Here is a 24,817-nt window from a genome sequence, read left to right on the forward strand (position 1 = left end):
TTGCTCACATCCTGCTGTGTGGCCCCGGTTTCTAAGAGGCTGAGGACCCATACCGGTCCTCGGCTCAGGGGGTTGGAGACCCCTGGCCTAAAGGACAGAACCAGATGGTATTGGCTTTATTGGATCACTAAGATCCTTAATTATATAGCCAGGGTTTTGAGTGAGGAATCCTCACATGACATTCAAATAAAATATTAAGATTATTAAAATAAAATGAGACTTGTTTAGGAAGAGTGTTTATTCTCCTGAGTAATAGTTACTATAGAGCCAAAGCAGTAGAATACAACAGGAAAAGATTGAAGGAGTTTTTATATATCAGGTTAAAAATTTGGGGACTACATACTCTGCTTTCCAGATCCTAACTATTTTGATCTTACAGAGAGAATACAGCATTCAACCTCCTTTAAATTGAAGGTTGTACAACTCCTTACTCCATCCCCACTTTCAGCATTGTAAGACCGTCTAAGTAATAAAAAGTGAAATGACAGAATCATAAATTCTAAGATGTAGAAAGACTATTAAAGGTTGCATTGCCCTAGATTTTATGTGTTGGATGAGTATCTTCTGTACTACAAAAGTTCAACAAAATTGACTGAATGTTGGCAAAGAATTTGTGATCCAGTTTCACTCTTGTAACGTGTGCTAAAAGTACGGCATTAGACAAACGGCTAATGGTAGTTTTAAAATTTTACCCTTTCAGTTTTACTGCCTTTTTAAGCACAGTTAATAAGGCAGCTCTATCAGAAGAGCTTCTGGAATCATGGAAGCACTCAACATGCTCTAGGAATTTTGTACACCAACATTCCCACAGATCTTTCAAATATGTGGCATTCTGTCACGATGTGTTATTTATTCAAATAGGTGCAGCAATGCTGCACATGGAAATACCAAGTGAACCTATTTTTTAAAACTCTTACAAATAGTTTGTAATTACCAAATACAGAGAAAATGTCTACCTTTAATCTCCCACACTTGGTGTTAAATTTTGAAAGTTAAATGAACGCAAAATGTTTAGTTAACATAAGAAAGGCAGATACTAAATACAGACAGTTAAAATGTTCACCTTTAAGAATGACAATGTTGGAGGGGGGGGAACCTTGAAGATGGCGGAAGAGTAAGACGCGGAGATCACCTTCCTCCCCACAGATACACCAGAAATACATCTACACGTGGAACAACTCCTACAGAACACCTACTGAAGGCTGGCAGAAGACCTCAGACCTCCCAAAAGGCAAGAAACTCCCCACGTACCTGGGTAGGGCAAAAGAAAAAAAGAAAAAACTGAGACAAAAGGATAGGGACGGCACCTGCACCAGTGGGAGGGAGCTGTGAAGAAGGAAAAGTTTCCACACACTAGGAAGCCCCTTCGCGGGCGGAGACTGTGGGAGGCGGAGGGGGGAGCCTCGGCGCCGCGGAGGAGGGCACAGCAACGGGTGCGGAGGGCAAAGCGGGAAGATTACCGCACAGAGGGACGGTGCCGACCGGCAATCACCAGCCCGAGAGGCTTGTCTGCTCACCCGCTGGGGCGGGCGGGGCTGCGAACTGAGGCTCGGAGCGCAGGGAGAGGACTGGGGTTGGCGGCGTGAGCACAGCCTGAAGGGGGTTAGTGCACCACGGCTAGCCGGGAGGGAGTCCGGGGAAAAGTCTGCACCTGCCGAAGAGGCAAGAGACTTTTTCTTCCCTCTTTGTTTCCTGGTGCGCGAGGAAAGGGGATTAAGAGCGCTGCTTAAAGGAGCCCCAGAGACGGGCGCGAGCCGCGGCTAAAAGCGCGAACCCCAGAGACGGGCATGAGACGCTAAGGCTGCTGCTGCTGCCACCAAGGGGCCTGTGTGCGAGCACAGGTCACTATCCACACCCCTCTTCAGCGGAGCCTGTGCAGTCCGCCACTGCCAGGTTCCCGGGATCCAGGGACAACTTCCCCGGGAGAACGCACAGCGGGCCTCAGGCTGGTGCAAAGTCACGCTGGCCTCTGCCGCCGCAGGCCCACCCCGCACACAGTGCCCCTCCCTCCCCCCGGCCTGAGTGCGCCAGAGCCCCCGAATCAGCGGCTCCTTTAACCCCGTCCTGTCTGAGCAAAAAACAGACGTCCTCCAGCGACCTACATGCAGAGGCAGGGCCAAATCCAAAGCTGAGCCCCTGTGAGCTGTGAGAACAAAGAAGAGAAAGGGAAATCTCTCCCAGCAGCCTCAGAAGCAGCGGATTAAAGCTCCACAATCAACTTGATGTACCCTGCATCTGTGGAATATATGAATAGACAACGAGTCATCCCAAATTGAGGAGGTGGGCTTCGAGAGGAAGATCTATGATTTTTTCCCCTTTTCCTCTTTTTGTGAATGTGTATGTGTATGCTTCTGTGTGAGATCTTGTCTGTATAGTCTTGCTTCCACCATTTGTCCTAGGGTTCTATCCGTCCATGGTTTTTTTTAAAATTTTTTTCTTAATACTTAATTTTAATAACTTTATTATACTTTACCTTCATTCTTTCTTTCTTTCTTTCCTTCCTTCCTTCCTTCCCTCCTTTAGACAACGAATCATCCCAATTGAGGAGGTGGTCTCTGAGACCAAGATTTATAATTTTTCCCCCTTTACCTCTTTTTGTGAGGGTGTATGTGTATGCTTCTGTGTAAGATTTTGTCTGTATAGCTTTGCTTCCAGCATTTGTCCTAAGGTTCTATCCGTCCCTTTTTTTCTCTAAATAAGTATTTTTTTAATTCAATAACTTTATTATACTTTATTTTACTGTATCTTCTTTCTTTTTTCCTTCTTTCCCTCCTTCCTTCCTCCCTTCCTCCCTCCCTCCTTTCTTTCCTTCTTTCCTTCTTTGCTTCTTTCGTTCTTTCTTTCTTCCTTCCTTCCTTCCTTCCCTCCTTTCCTTCTTTCTTTCTTCATACTTCTACTAATTCTCTCTACTTTTTCTCCCTTTTATTCTGAGCCGTGTGGATGAAAGGCTCTTGGTGCTCCAGCCAGGAGTCAGGGCTCTGCCTCTGAGGTAGGAGAGCCAACTTCAGGACACTGGTCAACAAGAGACCTCCCAGCTCCACATAATATCAAACGGCAAAAATCTCCCAGAGACCTCCATCTTAACACCAGCACCCAGCTTCACTCAATGACCAGCAAACTACAGTGCTGGACAACCTATGCCAAACAACTAGCAAAACAGGAATACAACCCCACCCATTAGCAGAGAGGCTGCCTAAAATCATAATAAAGCCACAGACACCCCAAAACACACGAGCAGACGTGAACCTGCCCACTAGAGAGACAAGATCCAGCCTCATCCACCACAACACAGGCACTAGTCCCCTCCACCAGGAAGCCTACACAACCCACTGAACCAACCTTAGCCACTGGAGACAGACATCAAAAACAGCGGGAACTATGAACCTGCACCCTGCAAAAAGGAGACCCCAAACACAGTAAGATAAGCAAAATGAGAAGACAGAAAAACACACAGCAGATAAAGGAGCAAGATAAAAATGCACCAGACCTAACAAATGAAGAGGAAATAGGCAGTCTACCTGAAAAAGAATTCAGAATAATGATAGTAAAGATGATCCGAAATCTTGGAAATAGAATGGACAAAATGCAAGAAACAGTTAACAAGGACCTAGAAGAAATAAAGATGAAACAAGCAACGATGAACAACACAATAAATGAAATTAAAAGTACTCTAGATGGGATCAATAGCAGAATAACTGAGGCAGAAGAACGGATAGGTGACCTGGAAGATAAAATAGTGGAAATAACTACTGCAGAGCAGAATAAAGAAAAAAGAATGAAAAGAACTGAGGACAGTCTCAGAGACCTCTGGGATAACATTAAACGCACCAACATTCGAATTATAGGGGTTCCAGAAGAAGAAGAGAAAAAGAAAGGGACTGAGAAAATATTTGAAGAGATTATAGTTGAAAACTTCCCTAAAATGGGAAAGGAAATAGTTAATCAAGTCCAGGAAGCACAGAGAGTCCCATACAGGATAAATCCAAGGAGAAATACGCCAAGACACATATTAATCAAACTGTCAAAAATTAAATACAAAGAAAGCATATTAAAAGCAGCAAGGGAAAAACAACAAATAACACACAAGGGAATCCCCATAAGGTTAACAGCTGATCTCTCAGCAGAAACCCTACAAGCCAGAAGGGAGTGGCAGGACATACTGAAAGTGACGAAGGAGGAAAACCTGCAACCAAGACTACTCTACCCAGCAAGGATCTCATTCAGATTTGATGGAGAAATTAAAACCTTTACAGACAAGCAAAAGCTGAGAGAGTTCAGCACCACCAAACCAGCTTTACAACAAATGCTAAAGGAACTTCTCTAGACAAGAAACACAAGAGAAGGAAAAGACGTATAATAACGAACCCAAAACAATTTAGAAAATGGGAATAGGAACATACATATTGATAATTACCTTAAATGTAAATGGACTAAATGCTCCCACCAAAAGACACAGAATGGCTGAATGGATACAAAAACAAGACCCTTATATATGCTGTCTACAACAGACCCACTTCGACCTAGAGACACATACAGACTGAAAGTAAGGGGATAGAAAAAGATATTCCATGCAAATGGAAACCAAAAGAAAGCTGGAGTAGCAATTCTCATATCAGACAAAATAGACTTTAAAATAAGGACTATTAGAAGAGACAAAGAAGGACACTATATAATGATCAAGGGATTGATCCAAGAAGAAGATATAACAATTGTAAATATTTATGCACCAAACATAGGACCACCTCAATACATAAGGCAAATACTAACAGCCATAAAAGGGGAAATCGACAGTAACACATTCATAGTAGGGGACTTTAACACCCCACTTTCACCAATGGACAGATCATCCAAAATGAAAATAAATAAGGAAACACAAGCTTTAAATGATACATTAAACAAGATGGACTTAATTGATATTTATAGGACACTCCATCCAAAAACAACAGAATACACATTTTTCTCAAGTGCTCATGGAACATTCTCCAGGATAGATCATATCTTGGGTCACAAATCAAGCCTTGGTAAATTTAAGAAAACTGAAATTGTATCAAGTATCTTTTCCAACCACAACGCCGTAAGACTAGATATCAATTACAGGAAAAGATCTGTAAAAAATACAAACACATGGAGGCTAAACAATACACTACTTAATAATGAAGTGATCACTGAAGAAATCAAAGAGGAAATAAAAAAATACCTAGAAACAAATGACAATGGAGACACAACGACCCAAAACCTATGGGATGCAGCAAAGGCAGTTCTAAGGGGGAAGTTTATAGCAATACAAGCCCACCTTAAGAAGCAGGAAGCATCTCGAATAAACAACCTATCCTTGCACCTCAAGCAATTAGAGAAAGAAGAACAAAAAAACCCCAAAGCTAGCAGAAGGAAAGAAATCATAAAAATCAAATCAGAAATAAATGAAAAAGAAATGAAGGAAACAATAGCAAAGATCAATAAAACTAAAAGCTGGTTCTTTGAGAAGATAAACAAAATAGATAAACCACTAGCCAGACTCATCAAGAAAAAAAGGGAGAAGACTCAAATCAATAGAATTAGAAATGAAAAAGGAGAAGTAACAACAGACACTGCAGAAATAAAAAAGATCATGAGAGATTACTACAAGCAACTCTATGCCAATAAAATGGACAATCTGGAAGAAATGGACAAATTCTTAGAAATGCACAACATGCCAAGACTGAATCAGGAAGAAATAGAAAATATGAACAGATCAATCACAAGCACTGAAATTGAAACTGTGATTAAAAATCTTCCAACAAACAAAAGCCCAGGACCAGATGGCTTCACAGGCGAATTCTATCAAACATTTAGAGAAGAGCTAACACCTATCCTTCTCAAACTCTTCCAAAATATAGCAGAGGGAGGAACACTCCCAAATTCCTTCTACGAGGCCACCATCACCTTGATACCAAAACCAGACAAGGATGTCACAAAGAAAGAAAACTACAGGCCAATATCACTGATGAACATAGATGTAAAAATCCTCAACAAAATACTAGCAAACAGAATCCAACAGCACATTAAAAGGATCATACACCATGATCAAGTGGGGTTTATTCCAGGAATGCAAGGATTCTTCAATATACGCAAATCTATCAATGTGATAAACCATATTAACAAATTGAAGGAGGAAAACCATATGATCATCTCAAGAGATGCAGAAAAAGCTTTTGACAAAATTCTACACCCATTTATGATAAAAACCCTGCAGAAAGCAGGCATAGAGGGAACTTTCCTCAGCATAATAAAGGCCATATATGACAAGCCCACAGCCAACATCATCCTCAATGGTGAAAAAATGAAAGCATTTCCACTAAGATCAGGAACAAGACAAGGTTGCCCACTGTCACCACTGTTATTCAACATAGTTTTGGAGGTTTTAGCCACAGCAATCAGAGAAGAAAAGGAAATAAAAGGAATCAAATCGGAAAAGAAGAAGTAAAGCTGTCACTGTTTGCAGATGACATGATACTATACATAGAGAATCCTAAAGATGCTACCAGAAAATTACTAGAGCTAATCAATGAATTTGGTAAAGTAGCAGGATACAAAATTAATGCACAGAAATCTCTGGCATTCCTATATACTAATGAAAAAATCTGAAATTGAAATCAAGAAAACACTCCCATTTACCATTGCAACAAAAAGAATAAAATATCTAGGAATAAACCCACCTAAGGAGACAAAAGACCTATATGCAGAAAATTATAAGACACTGATGAAAGAAATTAAAGATGAGACAAATAGATGGAGAGATATACCATGTTCTTGAATTGGAAGAATCAACATTGTGAAAATGACTCTACTACCCAAAGCAATCTATAGATTCAATGCAATCCCTATCAAACTATCACTGGCATTTTCCACAGAACTAGAGCAAAAAATTTCACAATTTGTATGGAAACACAAAAGACCCCGAATAGCCAAAGCAATCTTGAGAATGAAAAACGGAGCTGGAGGAATCAGGCTCCCTGACTTCAGACTATACTACAAAGCTACAGTAATCAAGACAGTACGGTACTGGCACAAAAACAGAAAGATAGATCAATGGAACAGGAGAGAAAGCCCAGAGATAAACCCACGCACATATGGAAACTTATCTTTGATAAAGGTGGCAGGAATGTACGGTGGAGAAAGGACAGCCTCTTCAATAAGTGGTGCTGGGAAAACTGGACAGATACATGTAAAAGTATGAGATTAGATCACTCCCTAACACCATACACAAAAATAAGCTCAAAATGGATTAAAGACCTAAATGTAAGGCCAGAAACTATCAAACTCTTAGAGGAAAACATAGGCAGAACACTCTATGACATAAATCACAGCAAGATCCTTTCTGACCCACCTCCTAGAGTAATGGAAATAAAAACAAAAATAAACAAATGGGACCTAATGAAACTTGAAAGCTTTTGCACAGCAAAGGAAACCATAAACAAGACCAAAAGACAACCCTCAGAATGGGAGAAAATATTTGCAAATGAAGCAACTGACAAAGGATTAATCTCCAAAATTTACAAGCAGCTCAATAACAGAAAAACAAAGAACCCAATCCAAAAATGGGCAGAAGACCTAAACAGACATTTCTCCAAAGAAGATATACAGACTGCCAACAAACACATGAAAGAATGCTCAACATCATTAATCATTAGAGAAATGCAAATCAAAACTACAATGAGATATCATCTCACACCAGTCAGAATGGCCATCATCAAAAAATCTAGAAAAAATAAATGCTGGAGAGGGTGTGGAGAAAAGGGAACACTCTTGCACTGCTGGTGGGAATGTGAATTGGTTCAGCCACTATGGAGAACAGTATGGAGGTTACTTAAAAAACTACAAATAGAACTACCATATGACCCAGCAATCCCACTACTGGGCATATACCCTGAGGAAACCAAAATTCAAAGAGTCATGTACCAAAATGTTCGCTGCAGCTCCATTTACAATAGCCCGGAGATGGAAAGAACCTAAGTGCGCATCATCGGATGAATTGATAAAGAAGATGTGGCACATATATACAATGGAATATTACTCAGCCATAAAAAGAAACGAAATTGAGCTATTTGTAATGAGGTGGATAGACCTAGAGTCGGTCATACAGAGTGAAGTCAGAAAGAAAAAGACAAATACCGTATGCTAACACATATATATGGAATTTAAGAAGAAAAAAAAATGTCATGAAGAACCTAGGGGTAAGACAGGAATAAAGACACAGACCTACTGGAGAACGGACTTGAGGATATGGGGAGGGGGAAGGGTGAGCTGTGACAAAGCGAGAGAGAGGCATAGACATATATACACTACCAAACGTAAGGTAGATAGCTAGTGGGAAGCAGCCGCATAGCACAGGGAGATCAGCTCGGTGCTTTGTGACTGCCTGGAGGGGTGGGACAGGAAGGGTGGGAGGGAGGGAGACGCAAGAGGGAAGAGATATGGGAACATATGTATATGTATAACTGATTCACTTTGTTATAAAGCAGAAACTAACACACCATTGTAAAGCAATTATACCCCAATAAAGATGTTAAAAAAAAAAAAAAGAATGACAATGTTTATAATAGTACATGTCAGATCAAAAAACTGTGTAAAAATGCCTATGGGGGCATTACTTTTATACTAACAGATTGTAAACATTATAATTATTGTACCCATTGCTAGCAAGATGCAGTAAAACTGGAGCATAACTATGCTACTTTTTGCATTGTAAAGCAGTACAAACTTTTTGAAAAAACAAGGTAATATGTGGCAATAGTTCTAATTATTTCATAATCTGTCCTGGGGAATTTATTCAACAAGTATAGGTCAACAGGAGCAGAAAGTTTCAGGCACAGAAAGGCTCATTAGTGAATCATTTATTGTTTTAAAAAAGACTATGAAAAACTGAATTGAACAATAGTATTAAAATCATACCTCAATACAACTGACATTGCATATGTATTAAATTACAGTTACTATAAAAAATAAAGAGAACCATGAGGGAAAAGCTTTTGTAATGTTTATATGAAATTATAATATAAAGTTCTATTTGTGTGCTAATTACAGTTGTATGTGCATATATATATGCATATTTGTGCCTCCCTGTCCCCATCAGAAGAATGGAGATAAAATATTAATTACCTCAAATTTGTTGTAAAGATCAAATGTTAATTCAGACAAAGTGCTCAGCACTTTTTAGCTTACAATAGGATTCTAGAGATGCAGTCTATTATTATTTTTGTCTGTTATAAGCCAATTTGAACTTCAACACTGTGGGTTGTTTTGGGCAGATGCAGCAGACAGCCTCTAAAACCATGTAAACTAAGCGACAGATACTAAAATGTTAATTTTATTTCATTTATATTTAAGTGACTGAATGTGGCTAGCTTCTATCAAATTGGATTGCACAGCTCTGCACAGGTGGTGGGTGGGACGCAGGACCAAACTGGAATCCTAGGTTAAGAGCTCCACTTGGGAGAATTGGCTACTACGCTCACCAGATTTTTATATTCTTAATAATATCAGAGTATACAATGTTTCTAACTAATTCCCATATCTTAATACCATTTATTTCATCAATGTAAAAATGTTTATCATCACTTAAAATTAGCAAACAGTCTAGCGAAGATCACATAACCATATTAAAACATTTGTAGAACAGCAGCACTGGAGACTACACTGCTGATTAGAGAGCTTCCAAAATTTACTGTCCCAAGGTGGGCATGAGAACTAAGAGACACAGGTATCTCACCTCACTTATACTGAAGTGGCTTAAAGCAAATTACAAACAACACAATTAACAAATTAGTGTTATCACTTAAAATTTTATTTCACATGAAAGATTAGAAATAAGAAATACTGTATAAAATCCTAGGCTGTTGAAGTGAGAAGGATGGGAGCCTTATTATAACAGACAAAGTAATAGTATCAATAACTTCTGCACAAAATAAGATCATTTTATGGAGATAATTCTATTTAGACGTGATCCTCTTACTAAGAATTAGCCTCTGTTACCTCTCCCAGAGCTGCTGAGCTGCAGAGCAGGTGCTCCAGGTGCGTGACAGGCATTTTTGAAGAAGAGTAAATTCTACTAAGTTTATTCTTTATTGAAGCTGCACAGTAGCTAATAGGGACCAGACTAGACAAATCAATATAAGAGCCAACAGAGACCTTGACTGAGCTACTATACACAGAGAGACTGAGATCTCTTTATAAACAATATAGACACTCGAGGATAAAAAATAGCCATTTTCAATGCAAAAGTATGTGTCTGAAGATCAATGGATGACACAAGATTATGATGCATTAGAAAAGTAAGGGATATGGGTAGCTTTAGATCTGTGCTATTTTCCTTTGTTGTTACAGCTACATAATGGTCTCAGCGATTACCCAGTGAGATGGCACTTGATATGAGGACTTACTAAACCGTATATTTAAAATTGAAGGTCTCTCTACACACACATGAACGTACACACATACAAACATGCATGCTTATGTCTGAATTAATGCAAAGGTATATAATATAAGCATATATATAATCACTGTATATGCTTTTATATGTTTGTATTAATTCTAATTCCATATTGGGGGATTCAATTTTTCTTAATTGCCTGTTCCAATGATTTCATGTAACATTGAGCTTTTTGGTGTTGTTAAACATATGTTTAATCTACTGCCTATCAAAGCAGCAGCATTGTTCTATTTGTGTCTGATTTCCTCATCTGTGAATTGAGGATAATAATAATGCCTACTTTATAAGGTTGTCATTAGGAATAAATGAGATAGTATGTGTAAATTGCTTAAAACACAGTAATTACAATACTTTGTGAAAAATAGTTTTATTATTACTTGACTAAATTGAAAACATGTTCAGTAAATATTTTATTTTGTAATATGAATACTTTGTTTTAAATATACATATACTTTATTTTCTATCATAACTGTGATGTTTGTATAACATAATCTCTGCTTATTTTGACCACAGACTATTGAGAAATGTTATGGCACAACTTATTAAAGCTGATCACCTTTACAACTTGGTAGTAAAATGCTGAATAATAAATAAAGCATTTCATTTCACCTAAATTTATTTCATTAGGAGGTAGTTAACTTGTAATATTCAACATTAATAAAATAAGGGAGTTAATTGCATGAAGATAAGTGACTTTCTGGTGCTATGCAAATAAAACAGCAACATTTAAAATTATTTTCTAAAATATGCATTAGTGTAAATTAAACATACAGTGTCAAAAACCGAATAAAATATTTTCAACCCTGTTCTTGAATTTGTAAAATGTACGCCTTTTGTTAGTGCAACTTCAAAGCAGAGATATGATAATATTAAGCAGTCAATCACTTTGTAACATGTAGAGGAAATCCGGGCAACCAAATTGTAGAAGGAAGATTAAATAAAGTTACTGGGTCTCACTACCTCATTAGCTTTCATACAGTCTCACAATTCATAAACCATGCCTCTGTTCAGCAACTGTGGAAAATACGAGGCTAAATTTCATTTTCTATTTCAAACATAATGTGTAAGTATGATTACATATATGTTTAGTATTTACACCTAATTTTCTCCAAATCAAAATAATTTGGAGCAGCTTACAGGGAAAACAAAATGTAAGATAGGGTAATTAGGGATATAAATTCACAAAGATTATTGAAATTGAGCTAAGAAGTCAGGAGGAGTGTCTAAGTGGCTAGTACCTTCTTCCAGGGGAAACTCATGACAGCTTAGCACAGGGAACCCACCTCACACTTTCCAGGATGATAAAGAAAAATAGGTGGAATTGTAGTATATTGTTTGTACTGCTTAACTAACTCATATTGTCTGAGTAATTTTAGATAGAGAAAAGCCAAAAATTCATTAGAGAAAGGTTTAGCATGGAGGATATGGACTAACCACCCAAACTCACTTGCCTTCCACAGACTAGTCTGAAATTCTTCCCACTTTTAAGGCTTTATAAATGGGATATTGTCATAACCATGTACTGAGCACCCATTTTTGCCAGCCATTTGGGGGTGGCCAATTGCTGTGCAGGCTGTATAGGACACAACTCTAGGAGACACCATTCACTTGGTGATCATAAAAATTATTTATTATAACAATTTATGGGCACATGGCAGTAAAGTGTATTGAAGGAGAGGAGGCTTCTTTTGAACCACACAAAGTACTACATAGGATATCAGTTCCTAGAGCTGTGCTTAAATATTGAATATGTTATCATTTTACCTTTAAAATGCCCTTATTATAAAGAAATAGTTACTGAATTTTTCAGATTAAGAAACTAAGGCTTAGAAAAGTAGATATTCCCTCAAGATAAAATAGTTGTTTACTTGACAGAGCTAGGATTTGAAATCAAGGTACTGCAGTTCCAAAACCCATACTTTCAACCAAAGTTCTACACTGAAAGGATGAATATGGAGGGTCTCAGCCATAAATATTTTAGTGTGAAGAAACAGTCTAGGATTATATTTAGAATATATGTGGTAGCACGTAGCTAGGTAGTTGACACACAGAGAAATTGGGAGGAGCATCAGCTATGTTGAAATACAGTGGTATGTTATTCCATATGACAAAGAAAATCCACCAACAAGGTGGGCTCTCTCTCTGGAGAAATAGGTTGCTCCAAATAAATTATACTGAAGACATCATATTGTGAGAAGAAGTCACTGTGTGACTGCACATCACATTTACTTCCCCAATATGATTATTTGTTCCTAACCTATAAACATGGATTAATCCAAATGGGCTTTTGATAAATGTAATAATCAGTTTATGTAAGGAACATTTTTTTAAATAAAAAGACTCATTGATGGAAAAATATCATTTCAAATGACTTTCTTGCCAGCCCACAGTTTCCAAAGTTCTTTTTTGAATGCATCTGCATTTTTACACCTTGCATCTGTAATTGACTATTTCATTCAAAATCCGCTAACTAACTCCCAAACTATTGAAGTCTCAGGTAGCCAAAATGCTTCTGTAAGCATAAAGTGTACATTTGAACACTAAATGTGCCCTATAATGTTCAAATCACATTGTAAAGAGCTGGAATATCTAATTCTCAGTTATACTGATTCAACTCAAGAACGTACTGTACTTGGGATTTCCAGAACATATCTATCTTTCATATTCATTATCTGATGTTCTTTATTACAGAATGATGAACACTAAACTAATGTAATGAACCATATTACCTGAAAAACATGATTAAACCTTTTAAAATATTACTAGATATAATAATTTACAGCCTCCACTAAGTAAGTCCACTAAGTACTCTACCAGATTTATTCCTTTCAGAGGTCACAATAAAACTAGGTTTGGCTACAATTATTAATATTTAATTATAAGGAAATTAAGACAAAGAGGAATGCATGACATATTTAAGATCCCAAAGCTATCAAGTGCTGGAGTCAGGAAACAAATATGAACCTTTATTATTTCATGGCCCTTGCTATTTAACATTATTCTATAATGTTAATTCATATTTGCTTTCTATTTTGTCTTTTTATCAAACATCAAATCACACAGAAACAAGTTATGCAATGTAACTTATGCTTCTGTTGTTTCATCAGTTCCCATAATAACCACTTTGTTTTAGGCCAGCATGATTCTTGCAGAAATGCAGCTTCTTCTCCAAACTTTCCAAAACATGGTCAATAGGTTATTCTTCTGAAAACACAGCTCTAATCACACATAATTCCCTTGCTCAAAAGAATATCTCCCTATTCTCTCGTTAATAAAACTAGCATCCCTAACTCCACGGCTTCAATCCTTCATTGTCGAAATATTAGCTGAATACTTATGGGAAACGTAAGACACATTCTTAGAAATTTTGTTAAAGAACTTGTATTTTTAAATAACACTTTAAGGAATACTGCCCTAGTCTGGGATTCTTTAATTGTGAGCTAAACATCTCTATGTCACAAACCAACTACTCCTTCCTTTAATTATATACTTTTTACTTTGTCCTGGGCTCCTAGGAGACAACACTCAAAAAAGACAAGAAGAATAACCCTCCCAGAATTCAGACAATACTACTAAGCTACAGTAAACAAAACAGCATGTCACTGGCACAAAAACAGACATATGAATCAATGGAACAGAATAGAGAGTCCAGAAATAAACCCACACACCAAAGGATAATTAATCTTCAACAAAGGAGGCAATACTGCAATGGGGAAAAACAGTTTCTTCAGCAAGTGGTATTGGAAAGTTGGACAGCGCATGTAAATCAATGAAGTTAGAACACACCCTCACACCATATGCAAAAATAATCTCAAAATGGCTTAAAGACATACAGATGGCAAATAGGCACATGAAAAGATACTCAACATCATTAATTATTAGAGAAATGCAAATCAAAACTACAATCAGATATCACCTCACACCAGTCAGAATGGCCATCATTATAAAGTCTACAAATAACAAATGCTGGAGAGGGTGTGGAGAAAAGGAAACTCTCCTACAGTGTTGGTGGGAATGTAAATTGTAGCAGCCACTATGGAAAACAATATGGAGGTTTCTCAAAAAACTAAAAATAGAGTTTCCATATGATCCAGCAATTCCACTCCTGGGCATATATCCAGATAAAACACTAATTCAAAAAGATACATGAAACCCTATGTTCACAGCAGCACTATTCACAATAGCCAAGACATGGAAGCAACCTAAATGTCTGTCAACAGATGAATGGATAAAGATGTGGTACATATATACAATGGAATACTACTTAGCCATAAAAAAGGAATGAAATAATGTCATTCACAGCAACATGGATGGACCTAGAGGTTTTCAAACTAAGTGAAGTAAGTCAAAAGGAGAAAGACAAATACCATATGATATCACCTATATGTAGAATCTAAAATGTGACATAAATGAACTTATCTATGAAACAGAAACAGACTCAGAGACAGAGAACAGACTTGTGGTTGCCAAGGGGAGGGGGAGGGGGGATGGAGTGGGAGTTTGGGATTAGCAGATGCAAACTAGTATATACAGAATGGATAAACAACAAGGTCCCACTGTATAGCACAGGGAACCATATTCAATAACCTGTGATAAACCATAATGGAAAAGAATATAAAAAAGAACATACGTATATGTATAACTAAATCACTTTGCTGTACAGTAGAAATTAACACAACATTGTAAATCAACCATACTTCAATTAAAAAAAAAGGCAGAGCTCTAAATTCAGTGTCAGCCAAACAGACTCAGACAAATACACCCACTCTAATACTAGCTCTATTTCCTTCTTCAATATATACTCTGTAGCTTTCTTTTTTGCATAGATTTGGATAATATTTGTTTTCCTGTTTGCTACCTAAACATGCACATACCAAAGGGCTAATAATTTGTGCAAAACCCTTAACTCCACACCCTCATGGTAGCCTGTTGTCCTAACCCATACTTTCCTGTTTTAATGATACTCCATTCAGACTCCACAGTGTCCAGTGGTCTTCTGATTTCTAAATTCAGTTCTCACAATGACTCCACCATGCAACAGCTCCCCTAAAATGATGACCCTATAAATTTTTTCCTAGATTAGTGCCCTTTTTTCTCATGCTCGAGCCCAAGTCCCTATCTCATCATCATCTTTCAAACCACTCAGGCCTTCAGAGGATGTCATAAAACAACCTCCCACATTCATTACTTATCTAATTTTTTGTGTGTGTGAATGTCTACAAGCTTTCAGATAAATCTCTTCTCTTGCTGGAATTTTACCCTCTCCCTAAAGAATTCATCAAATCATAGTTGTCACCTGCATATGATTTTTCCTACAAAGGTAAATGTCACTGGCTTCCTCTCTTGCTCATATATTGTTACTACAGTGAGGGGAAGGTGAGTCTCAGGGTCTGTAGTCTCCCAGGTAAGAGAGGGGACTGTTGGTGGAGCTAATGGAGTTTGGGGATGAGGGTCAAGTTTTGAGGAAAATATGCTGAATCTTTCATTCTCACTGTGTCTTGCTATTTTTTACTGCTCACTTGCAGTATAGTACTATTAAACCACAATGATTAATTTAGTTCTAAAATCTCACAGTACTCCAACATCAAGCATATTTGAGAAATTCATATCTTCTTTTCAAATAAATTTTGACTTCATATGGATCTATATACTATATGTGTCTTGCCCTAGCTACTTCACAAAACTTTCACTTATTTGAAACTGGAGACACATGGACTTTGATATCCAAGGTTAAGCGTATTTTAATAGCCCTTTAAAATATTATCATATATAATGACAATGAAAACAAGGCAACCCAAAACCTCTGAAACAAGAAACATCTCAAATAAACAACCTTACAACTAAAGGACCTAGAGAAAGAAGAACAAAGAAAACCCAAAGTCAATAGAAGGAAAGAAATCATAAAGATCAGAGCAGAAATTAATGGTATAGAACTGAAGAAAACAATAGCAAAGATCAATAAAACTAAAAGCTGGTTCTTTGAGAAGATAAACAAAATTGATAAACCTTTAGCCAAACTCGTCAAGAAAAAAAGGGAAAGGACTAAAATCAATAAAATTAGAAATGAAAAAGGAGAAGTTACAACGGACACAGCAGAAATAGAAAGGATCGTAAGAGACAACTACAAGCAACTGCACGCCAATAAAATGGACAACCTGGAAGAAACAGACAAACTCTTAGGAAGGTACAACCTTCCGAGACTGAACCAGGAAGAAATAGAATATATGAACAGACCAATCACAAGTAATGAAATTAAAACTGTGGTTAAAAATCTTTCAACAAACAAAAGTCCAGGACCAGACGGCTTCACAGGCGAATTCCACCAAGCATTTAGAGAAGACCTAACACCTATCCTTCTCAAACTCTCCCCAAAAATGGCAGATGAAGGAACATTCCCAAGCTCATTCTATGAGGCCACCATCACCCTCATACCAAAAACAGACAAAGATACTGCAAAAAAGGAAATTACAGGCCAATATCACTGATGAACATAGATGCAAAAATCCTCAACAAAATACTAGCAAACAATCCACAACACATTAAAAGGATCATACACCATGATCAAGTGGGATTTATCCCAGGGATGCAAGTATTCTCCAGTATATGCAAATCAATCAATGTGATACACCATACTAACAAACAAGAATAAAAACCACATGATCATCTCAATAGATGCAGAAAAAGCTTTTGACAAAATTCAATACCCATTTATGACTAAAACTCTCCAGAAAGTGGGCATAGAGGGAACCTAACTCAACATAATAAAGGCCATATATGACAAACCCACAGGAAACATCATTCTCAATGGTGAAAAACTGAAAGCATTTCTTCTAAGATCAGGAACAAGACAAGGATATGTCCACTCTCACCACTATTATTCAACATAGTTTTGCAAGTCCTAGCCATGACAACCAGAGAAGAAAAAGAAATAAAAGGAATACAAACTGGAAAAGAAGAAGTAAAACTGTCACTGTTTGCAGATGACACAATACTATACATAGAAAATCCTAAAGATGCCACCAGAAAACTACTAGAGCTAATCAATGAATTTGGTAAAGCTGTAGGATACAAAATTAATACACAGAAATCACTTGCATTCCTATACACTAACAATGAAAGATCAGAAAGAGAAAGTAAGGAAACAATCCCATTTACCATCGCAACAGAAAGAATAAAATACATAGGAATAAACCTACCTAAGGAGACAAAAGACCTGTACTCAGAAAACTATAGGATACTGATGAAAGTAATCAAAGACGACACAAACAGATGGAGAGATATACCATGTTCTTGAACTGGAAGAATCAATATTGTGAAAGTGATCTACAGATTCAATGCAATCTCTAGCAAATAACCAGTGGCATTTTTCACAGAACTAGAACAAAAAAATTTACAATTTGTATGGAAACACAAAAGACCCCGAATAGGTAAAGCAATCTTAAGAAAGAAAAATGGAGCTGGAGGAATCAGGCTCCCTGACTTCAGACTATACTACAAAGCAACAGTAATCAAGACAGTATGGTACCTGCACAAAAAACAGAAATATAGATCAATGGAACAGGATAGAAAGCCCAGAGATAAACCCACGCACCTATGGTCAACTAATCTATGACAAAGGAGGCAAGGATATTCAATGGAGAAAAGACAGTCTCTTCAATAAGTGGTGCTGTGAAAACTGGACAGCTACATGTAAAAGAATGAAATTAGAACACTCCTTAACACCATACACAAAAATAAACTCAAAATGGATTAGAGACCTAAATGTAAGAGCGGACACTGTAAAACTCTTGAAGGAAAACATAGGCAGAACATTCTGACATAAATCTCAGCAAGGTCTTTTTGACCCACCTCTTAGAGTAATAAAAATAAGAACAAAAATAAACAAATGGGACCTAATGAAACTTAAAAGCTTTTGCACAGCAAAGGAAACCATGAACAAAACAAAAAGACAACCCTCAGAATGGGAGAAAATATTTGCAAATGAAGAAACTGACAAGGGATTAATCTCCAAAATATACAAACAGCTCATGCAGCTCAATATTAAAAAAAAAAAAACAAGCAACCCAATGAAAAAATGGGCAGAAGACCTAAATAGACATTTCTCCAAAGAAGACATACAGATGGCCAAAAAACACATGAAAAGATGCTCAACATCACTAATTATTAGAGAAATGCAAATCAAAACTGCAATGAGGTAACACCTCACACCAGTCAGAATGGCCCTCACCAAAAAATTCTATGAACAATAAATGCTGCAGAGGATGTATAGAACAGGGAACCCTCCTATACTGTTGGTGGGAATGTAAATTGGTACAGCCACTATGCAGAACAGTATGGAGGTTCCTTAAGAAACTAAAAATAGAATTACCATATGACCCAGCAATCCCACGCCTGGGCACATACCCAGAGAAAACCATAATTCAAAAAGATACATGCACCTCAATATTCACTGCAGCCCTATTTACAATAGCCAGGGCATGGGAGCAACCTAAATGTCCATCAACAGAGGAATGGATAAAGAAGATGTGGTATATATGTGTGTGTGTGTATATATATACATATATACATACATACATATACATACAATGGAATATTAGCCATAAAAAGCAACAAAATAGTGCCATTTGCAGAGACATGGATAGACACAGAAGCTGTCATACAGAGTGAAGTAAGTCAGAAAGAAACAAAACAAATATCATATAATATCACTTACATGTGGAATCTGGAAAAATGGTATAGATGAACTTATTTGCAAAGCAGAAAAATAGAGACACAGATATATAGAACAAACTTAGGGATACCAAGGGGGGAAGGCGGGATGGGATGAATTGGGAGATTGGGATTGACATACATACATACATGTATGACATACATACACTACTATGTATACAACAGATAACTAATGAGAACCTACTGCATAGCACAGGGAACTCTACTCAATGCTCTTTGGTGACCCAAATGGGAAGGAAACCTAAAAAAGAGTGAGTATATGTATAACTGATTCACTTTGCTGTACAGTAGAAACTAAGACAACATTGTAAAGCAACTATACTCCAATAAACATTTTAAAAAATAAAAAATAAAATATTTTCATATAAAGTCACATTTTTTAAACCTTTGTAGACAATCCTCATTACTTTAATTAGCTACATAGTTTAGGACACATAAATATATTTCAAACATCATTATTGCCTATTTTGGGGAGGGGGCTCTAAAATAGTGTATCTTCCAACTAATTTCCATTTTTTCAGATAAAGTATTAGAGATAAAAAATAGTCACAGAGTAAACTTTTCACATGAAATTCTTTATCCCCTTCTTTCCTTCCATCTTTCCTGTCACGGTTGTAGTATCTTATTATATATTGTCTATATTTAGATGAGTCAAGATTAGGAAGCCAACGACCATAGAAGGAGAAAGAAATTTATGCTATTAATAAACAGTTACACAGAGATATGGAAATATTCCTTTCCCTGAAGCCAGTCTTTCATCTATTGAACACTCATTATGCTTTCTCAATCCACTTATATTATATCTATAATAACAACGTATGAAATTGTGCTTTCTAATATATAGAACATATTACGTTAATAGTACATGTACACATTAATAACTCTGGCTACAGACCAAGGCTACCAATATTTGCTGTGGTGCTATGTCCCAACACATAATTTTATCAAAACTGAAATCCACGGTATGGTAAAGGTAAACTGGTTCCCTGGTTAGACATGGCATCATTTTACCTATTTTTCCTTAAAATATAAGTTAAATATTTTTCTCCATGAACACAATTTATATTGGTCTTCTTAGAGTATTTACCAGTCATGTGAAGAATAACTTATGAGTATAGGTTCTGATGAATAGAATCTTTCATGATTAGTGCTTTTTTTAAAATGAGTAAACCATCTTCTCAAAACAGTTTGCAGGCTTGGTACTGTCTTCCTTCCTTCCTTCCCGTGTTCTTTCTCCTTTTTCTCTCTCTGTTCTAGTTCTCTCTCTCTCTCTCTGTCTCTCTCTCTCTCTCTCCCTCCCTCTCTCCCTCCTTCCCTCCCATAGAGATTTGGAAGGCGTCATAAGTGTTTATGGGAACTCTACTTTGAAATTAGGGTAGACTGGATGCAAATCCTAGACTTGACATGAAGCTTTATGGCACTGATTACATTAGTTTTTACTGCTGTGTGATGATTTACCACAAACTTATAAGTTTAAGACAACATCCATTTTTTAATCTCATAGTTTCCACACACTGGAAGTCTAGGCATGGCATAGACCCTCTGCTCATGATCTCACAAAGCTGAATTTTAAGATGTCAGCCAGAGCTGAAGTCCCATCTAAGACTAGGGGTCCACTTCCAAGCTTCTGTTGTTTTTAGAAGAATTAATTTTCTTGCACCTGTAGAACTCATGGAGGATGCATTTCAAAAAGAAAACCTCTTTGACCTCTAGACTTCCTATTAAGAACTCACTTGATTAGGTCAGGGCCACCAGATAATATAAAACTTGATTATCAAAACTGATTAAAGACCTTAATTCCATCTGTAAAATTTCCTTTTACCATATAGCATAACATAATCACAAGACTGATATTCCCTTACATTCAAAGGTCTTATCTGCACTAAAATGGAGGGTATTATATCAGGCTGTGGGTCACTGGGAATTATATTAGAATCTGCCTTCCACCCTAAGTAAACTGTATAATTAATTTGTGTTTTTAGCTTCCTGACAATCTGAAAGGTTACTGAAAGAATTGAAAACTGTAATTCATATAAGCCACCCTGCATATTGCTGCCTTATCTGCAGTAATGATCTCTTATTTGAAAATAATGATTTTCAAAACTAGTATCTCCACTGTAGATTTATAAAAGTCAGACGAGAACATAAAGACTACAATTTGACTCTTTGTTTTAATTTGAATATCCCCTTCCCCTGGGCAACAAGCCTCAAGTTTAGGTTTAAGTAAGTAGAAGAAAAATTAGTAATAAAAAAGTAAAAATAAACTGAGTAATATCACTAATACTATGCATCAAAAGTAACAATTTATAAGACAGAGAAAAAGAGAAAATGATTGGACTTGGAAAATATATACTGCCTAATTTATAACTTTTTGCACATTCGTGTTAGGGTTTGCTCAAGAAGGAGAATCACTATAAATATTATGGGAATAATGGATTCATATGAGAATTAGATCTTATACACACATGGGAGTTGATAGGGAAGGGATGTTATGGTAGAGAGTTGGAGGATTATGGAAAGAGTCCTTAATTTGTCCATCTGAAACAGTGGCTTGAGTGGACAAGTTGGAGCATGCAAGGAAATCTGAGAAAGAAAAGTACATTTGTCTAATAAAATGAAATCACAAAGGAGGAGTTTGTGTATAAGTCTGTGAGAAGCCGTTCCCCCTCTCCAAGTGCTGCCTCTGTGAGACTCTAGCCAAGCATCTGGTGGTACACCTGGGGTTGTTATTCCTGAAGATGAGAAAATGAGTTGGATACAAAGTCACGAACATGAGTGCAAATGGAACCCAGTGAGCTCCTCTGTGATAGTCCTGCATCTAACTGCGATGGCCTTCCAAGTGCAATGATTCAGTTTCACCTCTGCCTTCCAAATCTCATGGAAGTTCCTTTTTTGGCCAACCTAACTTGGAGCCATAAGGCAAAGTTGGTACCAGGAACACAGTGCCCAGCTTCACAAATCAACATTGTACAATCCATCAAAACATCAGCTTAATAGAAATTAATCATGAACGAAAGTAACACTAACCATAAAATCAGTAAAATCAGTAAATTATAGTCAACTATTTAGAGGTCTATGATATGGAAGGACTATGGACATGGATTTATTTTTATCATTTAATTAAGAAGAAACTGCCAAAGGAAAATAGTATATATTGAATCTTACAATAGATAAGTTAATATACTTGGAGATCTGCATATACTGTCTCCTTCAAATCTAAAAACAAACTTCCACAATTTGATATTAATATATTTTTTTAAAAGATCTCAAAACTGAGCCTAATAATCACATATGAATTTTGATTTAATATTGTTTGTTGCAAGATAGGCAAAAAAAAAAAAAAAAGTTTGAGAACACTGAATTGCATATCAGTAGATTACTATGGATCCTCCTTACTGAAATAAGGACAATAGAAATAGAATTGTAAAGCTTGTCCGTTATATAATTCTATGCTCTTATGTAAAGTCCTCCTATAATTTTCTCCCCAGTGGATAAAAACTCAAACATCGTGACAACAAAATACTCTGAACTTGTAACCTGTTTTTGGCCTTTAGATACTGATGATCTTGGATAAGTACCATAAACCTTTATAAATCTCTATGTTCCTGTCTGTATGAAAAGGATATTACACATCTCACATTTGTCATGAGAATTAAATGAGGATGATTATTTCTCACAATATCCAGGCAATGTTAAACATCCAGATAATGCCGGCCATTATGAGTAAAATGAAAATATGAAAACTTTATTAGTCTATATCTATCCATCCACCCATCCATCTTTGACTGCCAAGTAGCTTAGCAGACGTAAATGTAAAGCCATACTGCAGTTATCATATCAGCCCAGCCGTTTTTGGATCAACGACACCCATATATCCTCTATGTCATTTTGTTTTATTTCCATCTCATCAATACTACTCCACATAACTTTTATGACAACTTCTTCGAAAAGTTTTAGAAAGAAGAGTGGTAATAAATCAATAATTAAAGAAATACCATTAGCCTTGTCTTTAGTGGGCAATGACTTTGCCCACTGAATATGCCATTACTACTATTTTTAATTTGGAATATTTATTATGCTTGCGGTATTACCTTACAATCAAAATGTTAGAAGCCTTCTTAACTCTCTGAACCATATAAAACCCAATGAAGAATTTCTCATAATGGCAAGGACAATTTTTTTGTGAATCTCTCACTAAGCTGGCTTAGAAATACTTCGCCTGCCTTCTGAGAGCTGATCTAAACAGTCTGTGCATATGAAAACTTTGAATTGTGAGTCACTGGAGCAATGTAAAAAGTCAGCAATCTATGCAATGACGCCAACAGCCCTTTAAGCAAATTCAACTAAATCAGTAAGAAAACCCAGATGATCTACTAGTGATGGTGGGAATTGCTTTTCATTAAATTTAATATCAGACAAGATTGATCTTATTCATAATCATTAAATAGACTTATTTTCTATAGTTTTCTAGTAACATTACATACTGGGGCCCCTTGTCCTTTAATGAAGCAACGGTCTGGAAAAACTAGCCATACTATTTCATGGCTCAGTGCTACAAAACTGCTGTACCTAATAGAGTAGTAATTGAGGCAAGCGGATATACAAAACTAACAGTTGGGAACGGTCCCAGGACACCTGAGAAGTTAAGTGGCATTACGTTTTAGATTTTTGGAAAGTGTGCATACAATTCCCTTAAGAGTTGTTGTCACACTATTTCAAGCTGCTCCCTTAGAATAAAAATGCTGACAAACATCTAGAAGGCAATCGAGAGCTCCTAGGAACAGAAATTCCTCTGGCCTTAACAGAGCCAACAGAGTACAAAGGGACTCTTTTGGCAAGATAATTTTTTCCTTTAATCTATGGATGAAACATGTCCTTCTAATTGCTTTCTATGGCATATGTTGTAAACAAGCTACTTCCTTGATCATCTCTTGAATACTCCCTATTAGAGTTATTTTTCTCTTGTATAAAATGAGAATAAGAAAGGATAATATAGAAATTTATGTCAACAATTAAGTAAGCTAAAACTGATTAATGTCAACTCAGATTCTAAATTAATGTCAAAATTCAGATTCTAAATTGTTTTTTCCGCCGAGTCAAAACCGAGCAAACTCAGGAAACGTAACTAGAATAAATACTTTCTGATTATCAACTATTATACTGCCTATTCAAATGTTATGTCAATTTGTACTTAGTGTTTTCATATACTTTATTACATCATTAAAACTGTATTCAGTACAGCCTTAATTTTAAATTAATTAATTCTGTAAAAAAATTATATAGCCCTAATTTTCTTGCGTTTAAGTTCTCCAACATTTTGAGATCATCTTTTCCTTTAATTTTTAGACAGAACAAAGCTGTGGAGAACTGCTTCCACATTTATTGTTAATTCCAGGTCTTTCTGTAAGTTCCCAAAGAGAATCCACTGGATAAATCTCACTCTAATTCTGTGCTCTTTTTGAATTTGGGGAATTATTTTTTTCTCAACTACTCCCCATGTTCTCTTTTCTCTAATATTAATGCAAATGTGGGCTTCTTTAATGATCCCCAAAAGCTCAACAACTCAACAGATTTGTGCATAGTGTATTTTACTGAAGGTTTGAAATCATGATGGAATTG

The sequence above is a fragment of the Monodon monoceros genome, unplaced genomic scaffold (assembly GCF_005190385.1).
Source record: "Monodon monoceros isolate NGI ecotype Baffin Bay Population unplaced genomic scaffold, NGI_Narwhal_1 Super_Scaffold_7, whole genome shotgun sequence".
NCBI lineage: Eukaryota > Metazoa > Chordata > Mammalia > Artiodactyla > Monodontidae > Monodon > Monodon monoceros.